Source organism: Physella acuta, unplaced genomic scaffold (genome assembly GCF_028476545.2).
Source record: "Physella acuta isolate Inbredline_101_S28 unplaced genomic scaffold, ASM2847654v3 ptg000742l, whole genome shotgun sequence".
NCBI lineage: Eukaryota > Metazoa > Mollusca > Gastropoda > Physidae > Physella > Physella acuta.
The window spans coordinates 276,642-290,407 of record NW_026732260.1 but is presented as its reverse complement, the minus strand read 5'-3'; the positions used below and the strand labels follow the sequence as shown (position 1 = coordinate 290,407).

General features: G+C 39.4%; 2 non-coding genes across 2 annotated transcripts; one reads left to right on the top strand and one right to left on the bottom strand.

Annotated features, from left to right (window-relative positions):
• Nucleotides 1-12,244: 12,244 nt before the first annotated feature.
• Trnam-cau (transfer RNA methionine (anticodon CAU)) lies at nt 12,245-12,337 on the bottom strand. Its single transcript has 2 exons — nt 12,301-12,337; nt 12,245-12,280 (listed from the first exon to the last, which is right to left on the bottom strand). It is a non-coding gene; the product is annotated as a tRNA-Met (tRNA).
• A 513-nt stretch (nt 12,338-12,850) lies between these two features.
• Trnam-cau (transfer RNA methionine (anticodon CAU)) lies at nt 12,851-12,944 on the top strand. Its single transcript has 2 exons — nt 12,851-12,887; nt 12,909-12,944. It is a non-coding gene; the product is annotated as a tRNA-Met (tRNA).
• Nucleotides 12,945-13,766: the final 822 nt, after the last annotated feature.

Here is a 13,766-nt window from a genome sequence, read left to right as displayed (position 1 = left end):
CAGGCCAACTTTGCGACTTCTTAATAAACTTTTCTCCACAATAAAATATCGTATCAACATAAAGGGTAAATAATTGATACCAAAAGAAAACAAAGGACCCACCCCTACTATTAATTTCTAAAGATTGCCGTATACTTATCCCCCTTCCACATAATTACTTAATTAAGATTCCACCCTCCCTTAGAATTACTTATGACTGTTCTATATTTACCCTCCTTATCCCAAATAATTACGTTAGATTGAACTATAACCCCCCCCCCCCTTAGAGTTGCTTAAGATTGCCCCATATTTACCCATCCTCACCCAAATAATAACTAAAGATTAATTTATGCCCGCCCGTTTACAAATACTTAACACTGCCCAATAAATTTTCCCGATCATAGTTACCTCACAGCGGGTATGTCACGTGTGAGGACACTTACCTGAGTTGATCTCACCTGTAAGAAATGTTCACTAACCTCACCTGACAACAAACTAGACAATAAAAAAACCTCACAAGCCATTAAACACAAGTCAACAAGCCAGCAAACACGCCACGACACCGCGCGGACTCCCAAGAAGGACATTAAATTAAAACACAGAAAACTATATAATTTCATTTCAAATTTAAATAAAAATTTAACGTTAAAAAACCAGACAGGTAAGCCCATATAGTGTCCAACTACTCACTAGACGAGCATTAAACTTAAAACACTTCAACTAAATTCAATTTTTATTCTTTATTTTACTTTAGAATTGAAGTTTTATGTTTCGAAAAATCCAGGCAAGTATGTGTATTTTATTGGTTTCGTTGTAAAAGAAATATATTTTTTTATTGTCTTAGACACTTTACATTCTCTGACCCCGTCTAGAGAATAAAAACAATGGTACTGACCTATTTTCAACACAACATGAATTGTGTGTTGAGATTATAGTCTCGTTAACGAGGGTGTAACCTTCATCACGACAATGATCAAATAACGACACCTCGATAATCGTCGACGAGAGATGTACAGTTTGTTTACAAAATATTCAAAACAAACTATACATGTTTTACGACTGAGCTAGGATTGGAAACTCAATCTCCTCTCACAATCCAGGCGCCACAATCACTAAAACAGAAACAGATATAAACATTATTTAACATAACCTTCTCTACCTACGGGTGAGGTAATGAGGTAACCAGTCAGGCAAATGTGTCCTAGAGTGAGTTATATCTTTTACTGTAATTTTTTATACTATATTTGATATATCTCACTAGAATGGTGAAATAAACATCAGCAATAGGATCTAGAACATTCTAGCCTAGAGTAAGAAGGAGACAAGTGCATATAAGTTTAGACGTTGACTCCGAGGAAGGGGAGGCAGTGGCGTAGACAAGGGGGGTTGGGGAGGGGGGTTATAACCCCTCCCATGACCGATTCCTGGCTACAGCACTGAGGGGGGGGTGTACCTATTTTATATTGACAATCTGACATCACCATGAACAAAAATCGAGTTTATATAGAAGGTCTGGGACTTCGGAGAAAAATATTCTGAAAGAAACACTGTCCATAAAATATTGCCTAGAAGTGATGTGACATTTACTATTCTCACCCGCCCCCCACCCCGATTACAAGGTGAAGGCCTATCACCTAATGTGACGTGCCGATGTTCACCAATGGTGCATCATTGAACCACTAACACAAACGTCCCCAGTTCAATTCCCACGAAACTAAAACTTCTAAGGTCCAACAAATCCATTCATAACCTAAGGTAAAAGATAACATAAGCTCTGTTTCACGGAAGTCTGAAAAGATTTGTTACAGATTCTACATATTATTTAACCTTTAACAATTAATCACGTCTTTTTCAAATATTTTTATTCGCTTTTTAACTGCCCGTTTCTTTTCTATCCAAACTATAAAATAAAAATAAAAAAAATAAACGGAAATTGTGTTTTGCCAACTTGACCTCCACTTAATCTCGATAGATTTACCAAGACAAGAACCGGATCTCTCAACAACCCGGAATCGCATAGTTCCCCAGCCATATATCAGCGATACTCTCCATCCAGTATCCGCCAGAGAATAACATAAATAAGCCGGCAGATATCTAACTTATTATCTATCCGAACTTTCCAGAAGGAATTTTCTTGTTTACGCTCAAAATCAACCAACCGCCTGACCTGACCTAATTAATCTAGCGGGAAACGCCATTTCTGGTATAAACCGGTGCTGATTGGTCAAGGGGTACAAGCGTACTTCGTGATTAATAGACGTAATTATCTATCCTTTGATACATCTAAGAGGTTTCAAATAACAACCTAGTCCTAATTAAAATGTAATTAAGTTTTTATTTGTAATTGCATGTATCTAAATTCTTTAAAAAAAAAACCATTTCTTTTGTATAATTCGAATGTTATTGAATAGCACACTTAGCTGTAATAGATACTTCGAAATCTAGAATATTTAGATTTTTGTGGTTCATATTCCAACCGTGTTATCGTCTACCTCAGTGACGTATTGCGACACCTCACTCACAGCATTCCATTCGCGTGCCTTCAATGTCCTGCATCGACACCGGAACTGCAACTGGACAATACATCTTAGTTTTATCATAGACAGTGTATCTTATTTCTATGTCCGGACGTTGTGTATCATTTCTATTTGTAGATGGCGTTGGTGTATCTCATTTCCAACTTAGAACGAAGCATCAAATTTCTTTCTTTGGACGAAGCACCAAATTTCTATCTTTGGACGAAGCATCAAATTCTATCTTTGGACGAAGCATCAAATTTCTTTCTTTGGACGAAGCACCAAATTTCTATCTTTGGACGAAGCATCAAATTCTATCTTTGGACGAAGCATCAAATTTCTATCTTTGGACGAAGCACCAAATTTCTATCTTTGGACGAAGCACCAAATTTCTATCTTTGGACGAAGCATCAAATTCTATCTTTGGACGAAGCATCAAATTCTATCTTTGGACGAAGCATCAAATTTCTATCTTTGGACGAAGCATCAAATTTCTATCTTTGGACGAAGCATCACATTTCTATCTTTGGAAGAAGCATCAAATTTCTAACTTTGGACGAAGCATCAAATTTCTAACTTAGGACGAAGCATCAAACTTCTATCTTTGGACGAAGCATCAAATTTCTATCTTTGGACGAAGCATCCCATTTCTATCTTTGGACGAAGCATCAAATTTCTAACTTAGGACGAAGCATCAAACTTCTATCTTTAGACGAAGCATCACATTTCTATCTTTCGACGAAGCATCACATTTCTATCTTTGGACGAAGCGTCAAACTTCTAACTTAGGACGAAACATCAAATTTCTAACTTAGGACGAAGCACCATCAAAAAAATAAACTTTTGATGCGTCTATGAGTTCCACCCGGCAGTGATGTGAAATCTTGTTGACTTCCGGTCTGTTTACGCCGTACGAGAATCGGAGTGACCTCCCCTGGAGAAACTATTATTTTAAAAGCGTTGGCGCAATTTAGGTCAAGATGAAAGTACATACGGAATTGTTTCGAAACCGGGGGGGGGGGGGGACACTAGTGGTGTCTGTATAGTGTAGGAGGGGGGGGGTGTGGTCTGAAAATGTGGACGTCTGGAGGTGACAGTAACAATTGGTGAGGGGTCCGGAAAACGATGTCAAAGGGGGGGGGGGGTCGGAAATGGAGTGTCCGGGTAGTTTTGATTTGATAGCTGTCTGAAGGGAAAGGTCCATTTGGACAGCGGGGAGAGCGATACAATCTTACAGCAGTAGCTCTACTCAACATGACCGCTGTCATCGGTTGGTCATTAACTTTCACTCAAATTGTAATTAGGTAAGTCTGGTAGATAAATATCGTGTGGTCCAATCAGGTTTTACTGCGTGGGTTTTTTGAGGATTTTGGGATAATGTTTGTTGGGTTTGGTCATGGGGGAGGGGAAAATAGGGGAAGTCATAGTGTCGTTTATATGGGAGGGGTGTCATAGTATATTTTATATGGGAGTGGTTCATAATATTGTTTATATGGGAGGGGGGGGGGGTCATAGTATATTTTATATGGGAGTGGTTCATAACATGGTTTATATGGGAGGGGTTCATAATATGGTTTATATGGGAGGGGGGGTCATAGTGTATTTTAAATAGGAAGGGAGTCGTAGTGTATATTTTATAGAAGGAAGGGGGAAAGAGTATATATTATATGGTGAGGGGGAAATCAACGTGTGTTTTATATGGCGGAGGGGGGGGGGGCAGTGTAGATATATAGGGGGAGGAAGGGGGTGGTCATGATTGTTGTAGCTTAAGCTCGGTCTCCGGCTGGTAAGTAGTGAGGTCATGGGGTTGTACAGGTCAGAGGTCACGACATGGATACACGAGCCGGACAATGTTACCACCTCACACCGACCACACCAACCACACAACAACAGCCCCCCCCCCAAACACTCCATTTAAACCAACTATTGTAACTGCTGGTGTGTTTGGCGGTCATGTACCACCACCCACCCCCCTCCCGACCTTGTAATCAACACGATATTAGTATGGTGGCTTGTGTATAATGGGTGATCGTTACTCGTGGCTATTCGAATGGATACAGTTTTGTCTTTTTGTGATATCAGTCATTTTAGTGCTGGCTTAGACGTTTGTAAGCAGTGATATTGATGGGGGGGGGGGTTGTTATTAATAGCATTTGTTTAAATAGTTTTTGTATTTTTAAGTATCAGAATTGAGATTTAACTTAATTTGCTGACTTAAATTGAATCAGACGATTTATTTTATCAATTGTCACACGTTTTAAAAATACTTTCCCATTTTAGCTAATCTCTCAATCGCAACCTCCAATCTTTAACCCAAATCTCGAAAGGTCACCAGGTGCATAGATATTTACCGGTTATTTTTAGCGTCTGCTCAGGATGAGTCACGCGGGTCAAAGGTTGACCGGTTACCTGAATTAGCCCTTGACGTAACTCTAATCTATCCTTCATCAGGATTCTCAAGGTATATGGAGAGGTGGTGTGGGGAGGGGGGGGGGGGGTGAAAGGTTTAGCTAGTCCATGTGAGATATTAAGGTCAACCGTACCTCGTCACGTGGTTCAGACCCCAACTCTTGACTCCCCCTCCGGGGGACAGGTTTAATTCCGACCCATGCGGATGAGATCCCCCACTAGCTTGACAAGGGCGGTAAGTCCGGCTAGATCTAGACCATATCAGATGGAGCAGCGGGCGGGAAAACCCGGCGATTTATGTCACGTGACGGTTGACCTAGGTCTGACCTGGCGTTGACCCAGCGACCAGCATGTTGCTGTTGTTTGTTACAAAATTTTTGTTTTTGTCTGCGGTGAACTATTCACCACTATAAAACTAATGGCTGATATTACGATGGATATATTTTCCTATAAAAAATTTTTTTAAGAAAACAATATGCGCAATGTGATACTTTATATCCACATGAATCACCAAACCCAACACTTATCTAAAAATAAAACTATAAACCGTACCCTAACCTGAAGCGTTTATAGGTCTTATTCAGTGGTTCTTAACCTGGTTAGAAATACCGAACCCCGCTAGTTTCATATGCGAATTCACTGAACCCTTCTTAATAAATATATATATATATATCGTCCGCCCTAAAAAAATCCGATCGCAAATTTAGGATGTGTGTTTTGGCCTCCGCCAAACCTATGAGAATGGCTTGTCGAACCCATCGGGTTCGGTAGAACCCTGATTTAGAACCACTGGTCTAGGGATTATAATATACATATCTGGGTTGCACTATAGCAGTGGTTTGGCGACAATTGGCGACTATGGAGACGTATATAGCACGGTGTGAATCTAAATGCACATTTTTAAAAGTTTTAGTACAATAAGACATGGGGACGGTGTGGCTTAGAGGTAGAGCGGTAGACTGCGTACCCAAATTTCGAGTTCGAATCCGTGTCCAAGTAGAACGTATCTGATACGTATTTGCTTGTAAAACATTACCACTGATTACCATAATCCTACAAGCATATTAATGTCATGGCATACCCACCCTCCTACACCTCCCTTCATTGCTATAAGCTTACATAGAATTGACGCTAGTCTGACCCCACCACATCGCATCCACTCCGCCCAGCACACCACCACACCACCACACAGCCCACCACACTACCCACCACACCACCCACCACATCACACCGAACCACCCACCACACCGATCACCAAATCACCCATAACACCATCCATCACACAATGCACCACACCGATCACCACACTACCAACCACACCGAACCACCCACCACCCACACACCACACCACACCGCCCACCACATCACACTGCCCACCACACCACCTGAAGCCAACACAACATTTATCCCCATTTATCTACGCGTGACGACCTGTTTTGATCACAGCTACCTGCTTTTGTTACATTTCTTCACACCTACACAGTTTGTCAATACGCACCGCTTAACCTCCGCATTAGGTGGTCAAGTGGTCACTATTTCCAGGATCACTAGCCTGACATGTGGACGATCGCTGACATCACAAGTAAAGACAATTGGTGTAATTAATCTCCAATTACTATATGTTGGCCACTTACATAAACAATCACGTCACAAATAATGGCATGCGTCCACTAAAACCACAGAAAACTAACATACATTCTATTTAAAACCATTTTAATCTATTAAAACATCAAACACCTTAATCAACTTTCACTATACTTAACAGGCTTATTGTTTTACCGATAATTATGATAAGTTTATATTTTAAAAAAATAAAACGTAGAATATTTTGTCTTGTAATGTAGCTGGGGTTTAAATTTGTACCCCGATATAATTTTATGTTCATCCTATATTCACTACTAACTCTTAGTCCATTTATTCGCCAAGTATTCAATTCGCCTAAACGTTTTCATTTAACTAGATTGGTGTCAATATGTTTAAATTGCAATGATAATAAACAAATAATTGATCCACTTATTTGCAAAAAAAAAAACCAAAAAAAAAAAAACAACAAAACAAACAGACAAATGGTGAAAGGTGTTTATCATGTGTTTATAGTTTATAAACCACATGGTTTAATTACTAGCTTCCTGTTAACCTGTCGTCCTGAAGTGTATAGTGAACTTTGACATTCAAAGAAATTATTAAACATCGTCACGTGATTGCAGAGTTTATCCATGCTTTCTATTCTTCTTCAAACTTTCGCATTGATGGCTCACCCCCCCCCCCCCTCCCTTTACCAAGCCTCCCCCATAAAGTCCTAAGGAGCCGTACCCCCATCAAACCTCCCCCATGAAGGGCCTACCCCCACTCCCACAAATCCCCCCTCCCCCTTTAACCTACCTACCTCTCCATCCCTTTGTGTGACTAGTGAACACTACATCACCCCCCCCCCCTCTCACCCCAGGCTACCTACGGTAACGGTTGACTGACTCCGTGCTTACGTAATATCCGGCAACACGTGTCAGGTACGATTATCAGGTGGGAATGTGCTACATCTGTTTATCTATCATACCCCTCACTGTTAGTCTGTGTGAAATTATCCTTTTCTAAGTTTTATTTCCTGATGATTAAACCGTTGATCTGTTGTTATAAGAGCGTGGCCTAGCGATAGAGAGCGAGACTGCTAACCCGAGAGTGTAGAGTTCGAATCCAGGTTCAAGGCAGGGGAAACAACCAACGGCGGCTGGGCATAGTGCTGACCACGTTGTCCTTTCATATGCAGATGAACTCTACTTCTTCTGCCCCATGTGTCTTGGGCACGAACGAGAAATGATGCAATTGTAGCTGTATTGTTGAATTACTTCATGTTTTGGTGAAAGTAATTTTGTCTTTGCTAACAGGTAACTTAAGATGAGCAGTGTTTCTTCCAGACTTTTTTCTCCGGGGGGGGGGGCACTTGAATTTTCAGAGGGGGGGTAGACTTTCTTCGGGGGGGCGGACACTGTTAAAAGTATATATTTTCTATATAAATTATATAAATTTCATTTCGTTCGGGGGGGGGGGGGGGGGGGGGGCGGGCGGTATAACTTTTTTCGGGGGGGCTAGATGCCTGGAAGAAACTCTGAAGATGAGGTCCAGTACTCGCCCCTGTATTGACTCAGGTCAAGTCACCACGTGATCCCCCCTACGAGCAGCCCTCGTCACGCCTGGTTACGTCCAGCGTGTCCACGCAATATCCGGTCACGTGTTCAGATCGTCTGGTCGAGATGCGCCACATATGTTCCGTCCGTGACGTGTCGTCTAGACAGCGCTGACGTGCTGTGTCCAGCCGTGTTGTATCATGACACCCCCACGATCACCGGATGTGACTTACCACACGTTGTGTATCCGCTGGTCAAAGATAGAAAGATACGTCCGAAAATAGGGGCATCCACTCTTGGCAGGGTTATCAAAAATTACGTCAGGGTGTAGGGTGGTGGTGGTAAGTTCATCCCTGCTAGAAAACAAGGTAATAAGTGCACCTGAGTGTTTCTTTCAGGCATTTCTTAGGGTGCCCCCCCCCCACGAAGAACGTCTACCTCCCCCCCCCCCCACCCCACGAAAAAGAATTGATATAGAAAATGTATACTTTACCAATGTCCGCTTCGCCGGAAAATTAAATTATATTTAATTAATCTAAGTTGATTTGCACTTTCTGAATATTTAATACCTAAAAGTATTAACAAATTGCATGCAAATATATATTTGTGACTTTTGTTCCTGTGACTTTTTTTTCCTTCAATCTCATAGTTAGGGACAGCTACCATAAAGAGACAACTCCAAAATCAACCAAATGCTGCCTTGTAGCTTGTTCCTGGATACATAAAAGCTTTGGAAGCAAATCCCAAATCCATTTCGTGTCAATTAAATATTATAAGCCATATAGGCCAATAACTCCAGCCTGCTTTTTATTTTATTATAGAATTGATTGCCTTGTCTAAAGCGAAAATTCCATCATGCAATGATCAATAAGGAATACGTACAATTATATGCTGCCCTTTCGTTTACTATGTTAATAAAAACTTAAGTTTTCAAATCATTATTTTTTTTTAAATTTAAGGCAATTTATAGCAATTTAGGGCACTTTTTACAGATGGAAAGATGGAGGTCAGATAAATTTTATAAATCCCCGATCGCCTTAAAAGCTTATAAACATTTTTAAAATTTAAAATAAACTCCCACATTTAATGTAACGCATGATTTTACTTCTCTCGACTTGGAGCTTTTAATGTCATCGACATTTTCTCCTAAATTCTTTTTTGTGTGTGCACAAAAAAACTGATTTTTCCCAGTGGCTATTTTTTCCTCGTAACATTTCTTTTACTTGTTACAGTTTTATTTCATAGTAGGAAAGAACAATACACTCCCCTCTCCAATACACGGCATAAAATGATTACCAACCCGATTGTAGGAAAAAAAGTCACAGGAAAAAAAAACACAGGAAAAAAAAACAGAAAAAAAGTCACAGGAAAAAAAGTCACAGGAAAAAAAGTCACAGGAAAAAAAGTCACAAATATATATTTGCATGATACTTGTTAATACTTGTATGTATATTAATTATTTAGAGAGTGCAAATTAACTTAGGATTAATTAAATGTAATGTGTGTAGGCTGTATACGCATAGTAATTTTTATAATTCATCTAAAAATATTTAGTATGAAGTATGTAAATTGTAATTATGTTAAACCTAAGATTAGTAGCGTTTAATAGAATGCTCCAAAGTTCACGGTTTTAATCCTGTTTTTTTTTTTTTAATACCAACATTAAATTACCGTGAAATGGTAAGTTCATCTGACTTGCTGCCCTCAACTCATGGCAACAATAGTTATGTTTAGATGTTTAGTTCAACCACCTTTACTGCCCACATTTTTCAAGTTCATTACATAACAAAACTTAGGATCAAAACAGAAAGCCGACAAGGTTGAAAGGCTGTCATTGACGCATGACGATAACAACACAAAATATGTTCGGACAATGCCTACTGAGGAGAGGCCGACCAGAGAATAGCCTACGGCAAAATTTGCATACATTTCTTTTATAATTAAATTTTCTACCGCGTTTTTAACTAAATACGTAACAAATGTAGAGATTGTTGTGAAAATTATATTAGAATATTTTTACTTACAATTGTTATAAACCATAATGCTTTTAACGTCTATAAATAATTTATGCTATAAAAATACAACCCACAACAATAAACATACAAAATTTTACAATTCTAAACAAATAAATAAAAATATTTCTAAAAATATTTTTGTGACTTTTTTTCTGTGACTTTATTTCTGTGACTTTTTTCCGATAAAATTTTTCAACTGTGACTTTTTTTCTGTGACTTTTTTTCCTAGTAAAAACTGTGACTTTTTTTCTGTGTTTTTTTTTCCTGTGACTTTTTTCCGTTTACCACCAACCCTACCCCCCCCCCCCCCCCCCCCCCCTTTCTAAACCTGCCTTACACGAACACGCATGTAACGAAAGCTCAGTATACGTCAGAAGGTTTTTCATAATCTCTAACCAATCACATCACAGGCTACATGCCCCCCAGGGCTGATTTTCATTCAATTTTTAGTCTTTAAGAAAAGAAATGTATGTCAGGGTCGGTGTGGAAAATCTATTTGTAATTTTAAATTTTCTTATGAATTATTTATTGTTTTATAATGCAATTGAATGTTCTAGTTTAGTTAATGCATTCTTATTTAGAGTGGTGTTGCTTTTTGTGAGATATTTAAAATAAGGAAACACATGTAAATTTATATACAAACACATATGTTCAATTCGTACCACTCTAAATGCCCATTTTGTACCACCTTAAATGTCAAGTTTGTACCTCCCTTAGAGTCCAGTTTGTACCGCCCTAAATGTCCATTTTGTACCATCTTAAATGTCAAGTTTGTACCTCCGAAATGTCCATTTTGTACCTCCCTAAATGTCCAATTCGTACCTCCCTACATATCAAGTTTGTACCTCCCTAAATGTCCAGTTCGTACCTCCCTAAATGTCCATTTTGTACCTCCCTAAATGCCCAGTTCGTACCTCCCTACATATCAAGTTTGTACCTCCCTAAATGTCCAGTTTGTATCTCACACGAACCCTCCAGTGTACCCCGCCTTTATGCCCGGATTGTTTATAAACCATTTTCAACCCCATCCCCCACCCCTGTCCACTCCATCTGTTTCCACTTCTCCCCTCCCCACGGGTAACGACCCTTCACCACAACCGCGGTTACGCCACATCCGGTCATTTTTCGCGCGCACGAGATGGACGCCGGAACTTGGGCCTCCATGTCACGCGGCGTGGGTGTCGTGCCTTCAATTAATAATTCACGCTGGACGAATCGGCGCCGGCCTCGTTCGTCACGCACCACCAAATCTACGACACTCGGACCCAGGCTATTGCGCCATAGTGACGTCACAGACCACGTGGGTGTTGAAAGGCGAGCGTGGGACGGGGCGACTGACCCGAATGAAATAACGTTTTACATCAAGGTTGAGGTCACACATGGGGAATTTAAGAATGTGTAGGGTCAGGGAAGGAGTGAATGACGTCAATTAAATATGGATGAAAGCTTAGCGAGGATATATTGATTTTTATTTAGGTTACGCATGACTGGGTTTTAAATTATAATTACGATAGAGCAAGAAAACTTTCGGTCTATCGTGGTAAAGATTTTTATATTAGGTTAGGGGAATGTGGGTTAATTGTAAAAGTGAAATTCTTGTTCTAGAAATATTGTTTACGGCGAAGAGTTTGACCATTAATGGCATTAGACATATATTTTGTTATGACGTGGTTAGCGTGGGACAGGTTTTAAGACTTGTGACGTACCCTTTCACTATTACTTTCAGGCTATCTTCTCTGGGGACGAGGGTGGAAACTTTGACTAAAGTATATATTTTGTACATAAATAATCTATTTATTCTATTGCGTCTGTGGGGGGGGGGGGGGGGGGGTTCTCCTGAGTTATGCATGAAAGAAGCATATCATTTGTTCGTATTTTTTTTAAAATCAAGAATGATTAAAATGTTTTAGATTAGATCAGCAAAATGTAAATTTGTTTGATTGGGGGATATCACTTATCATAGTTTAGTTGTGTATCATAAATTATGGTTGAAGGGAATCTCGGCTGAAATTCGAAATAAGAGTATGGCGGATACATCTAACCTATTTTTGTTTTTGAAAAATTGTTATCAATTTTTTGTGAGATTGTCTTGAAGTATTCGATACTTGTCCTTCGAATTAAATCAAAGAATCCGAAAAGATAATTTTCCGAAAAGATAATGTCCAACGATTCCAAAATAAAAGTCGAAGTTAGAAAAAAATCATGCCCCGGGTGAGGATCGAACTCACGACCTTCAGATTGCTCTAGCTGGTTAGTGATTATGAGACTGACGCGCTACCTACTGCGCTACCGAGGCTTCGATTCACTAGCAAGTACTTCAGATTATGAGACTGAAGCGCTACTGAGACTTGAAATCTTAACTCAACATGCTTTACTTATCTGAAGTTCTTAAAACTTTATCAATAATTGCACTAAATAATACTCTTATGAGAAGCTGTAATTATCTATTCTACATAGCATAGGTAAGGAGTAATACCAGTATCAGAAAATGGCACAAAAATAGAATCTTTTTTTTAAAAAAAAAAAAGAGTGTTAGATTAAATACAAAAATGACTTGCTATTTTCAATACTAACCTTATCCCTAACGAAAACCTTGACCCTAGCCATATCCCATATTTTCGACCATAACACAAATCCTAAGGTTATAATACTGCTAAAACTCAATGAAAATTGAAATTATCGGACTATTTCAACAGGCCTACTCCTAGTTTTTAAAAAGAATCTATGACCCTTTCTGTCATTGATAATGCCGAAACCACACTATCTTGGTATTCATTACAAGTTAGTAAAATATTACTGGTAATTAAGTGCCTCGGTAGCGCAGTAGGTAGCGCGTCAGTCTCATAATCATTAGCAAAATAAGAGCGATCTGAAGGTCGTGAGTTCGATCCTCACCCGGGGCATATTTTTGTTCCAACAATTTTGGTAATTGAAATGTTCTACTTTAATTCCGCATTAGCGTTTTATAAATACTCGACACTTTTCTTTAGGCTTTTTAACTTTTCGAATTATAACACTGTCTAAGTGTCTTGTGTGGTCGACTAAAAGTAGGCCTGCTTTTGGTGTTTTCAATAATCCCGTTTATTTTGGTTATTTTGGTTATTATTAATTTTTAGTCCTCCTTTAACCCTAACATTAACCAATAGGTATGTAGAGTTAGGCATATACCCAGATCAAATGGCCGAGCATATCGCAACAGAAAAGAACACATACAATGAAAAAGATTTCAAGGTCATATATCTTTTTTGGTTCAAGGTCACCGCACTGTATAAAGAATTAGGTTTAATTACAGTAAAGGAAATTAGTCTTTCGCCCCTCCACCTACTATACCCTACAATCCTTAGTGGTAGATTATAGATGTTGGCGATTCAAATTCTTCATCTCGCAGAAACACTCGCATCAATGCACACTAAAACACACATACACTCACACGCACGCACTCTAATTCATTCACATGAACATATTCACCCACCCACACACACACACTCACACACACATGTTCCCACCCACACCCACACTCACACACATTTAAAAAAAAAACTCGCATCTGTGAACGGTTAATTAAAAGAACACCATCAAGTAACAAGCAACCAGGGACATACAAATGTGACACCCCCATCCCCTTCCCCCCTCATCTATCCTCATTGTCCTCCTTCTCAGCCACCCCACGTGACCCCGACCCTGATTTTGGACAGCTATTTCTTTAATTAGAGCAATGACCCGTA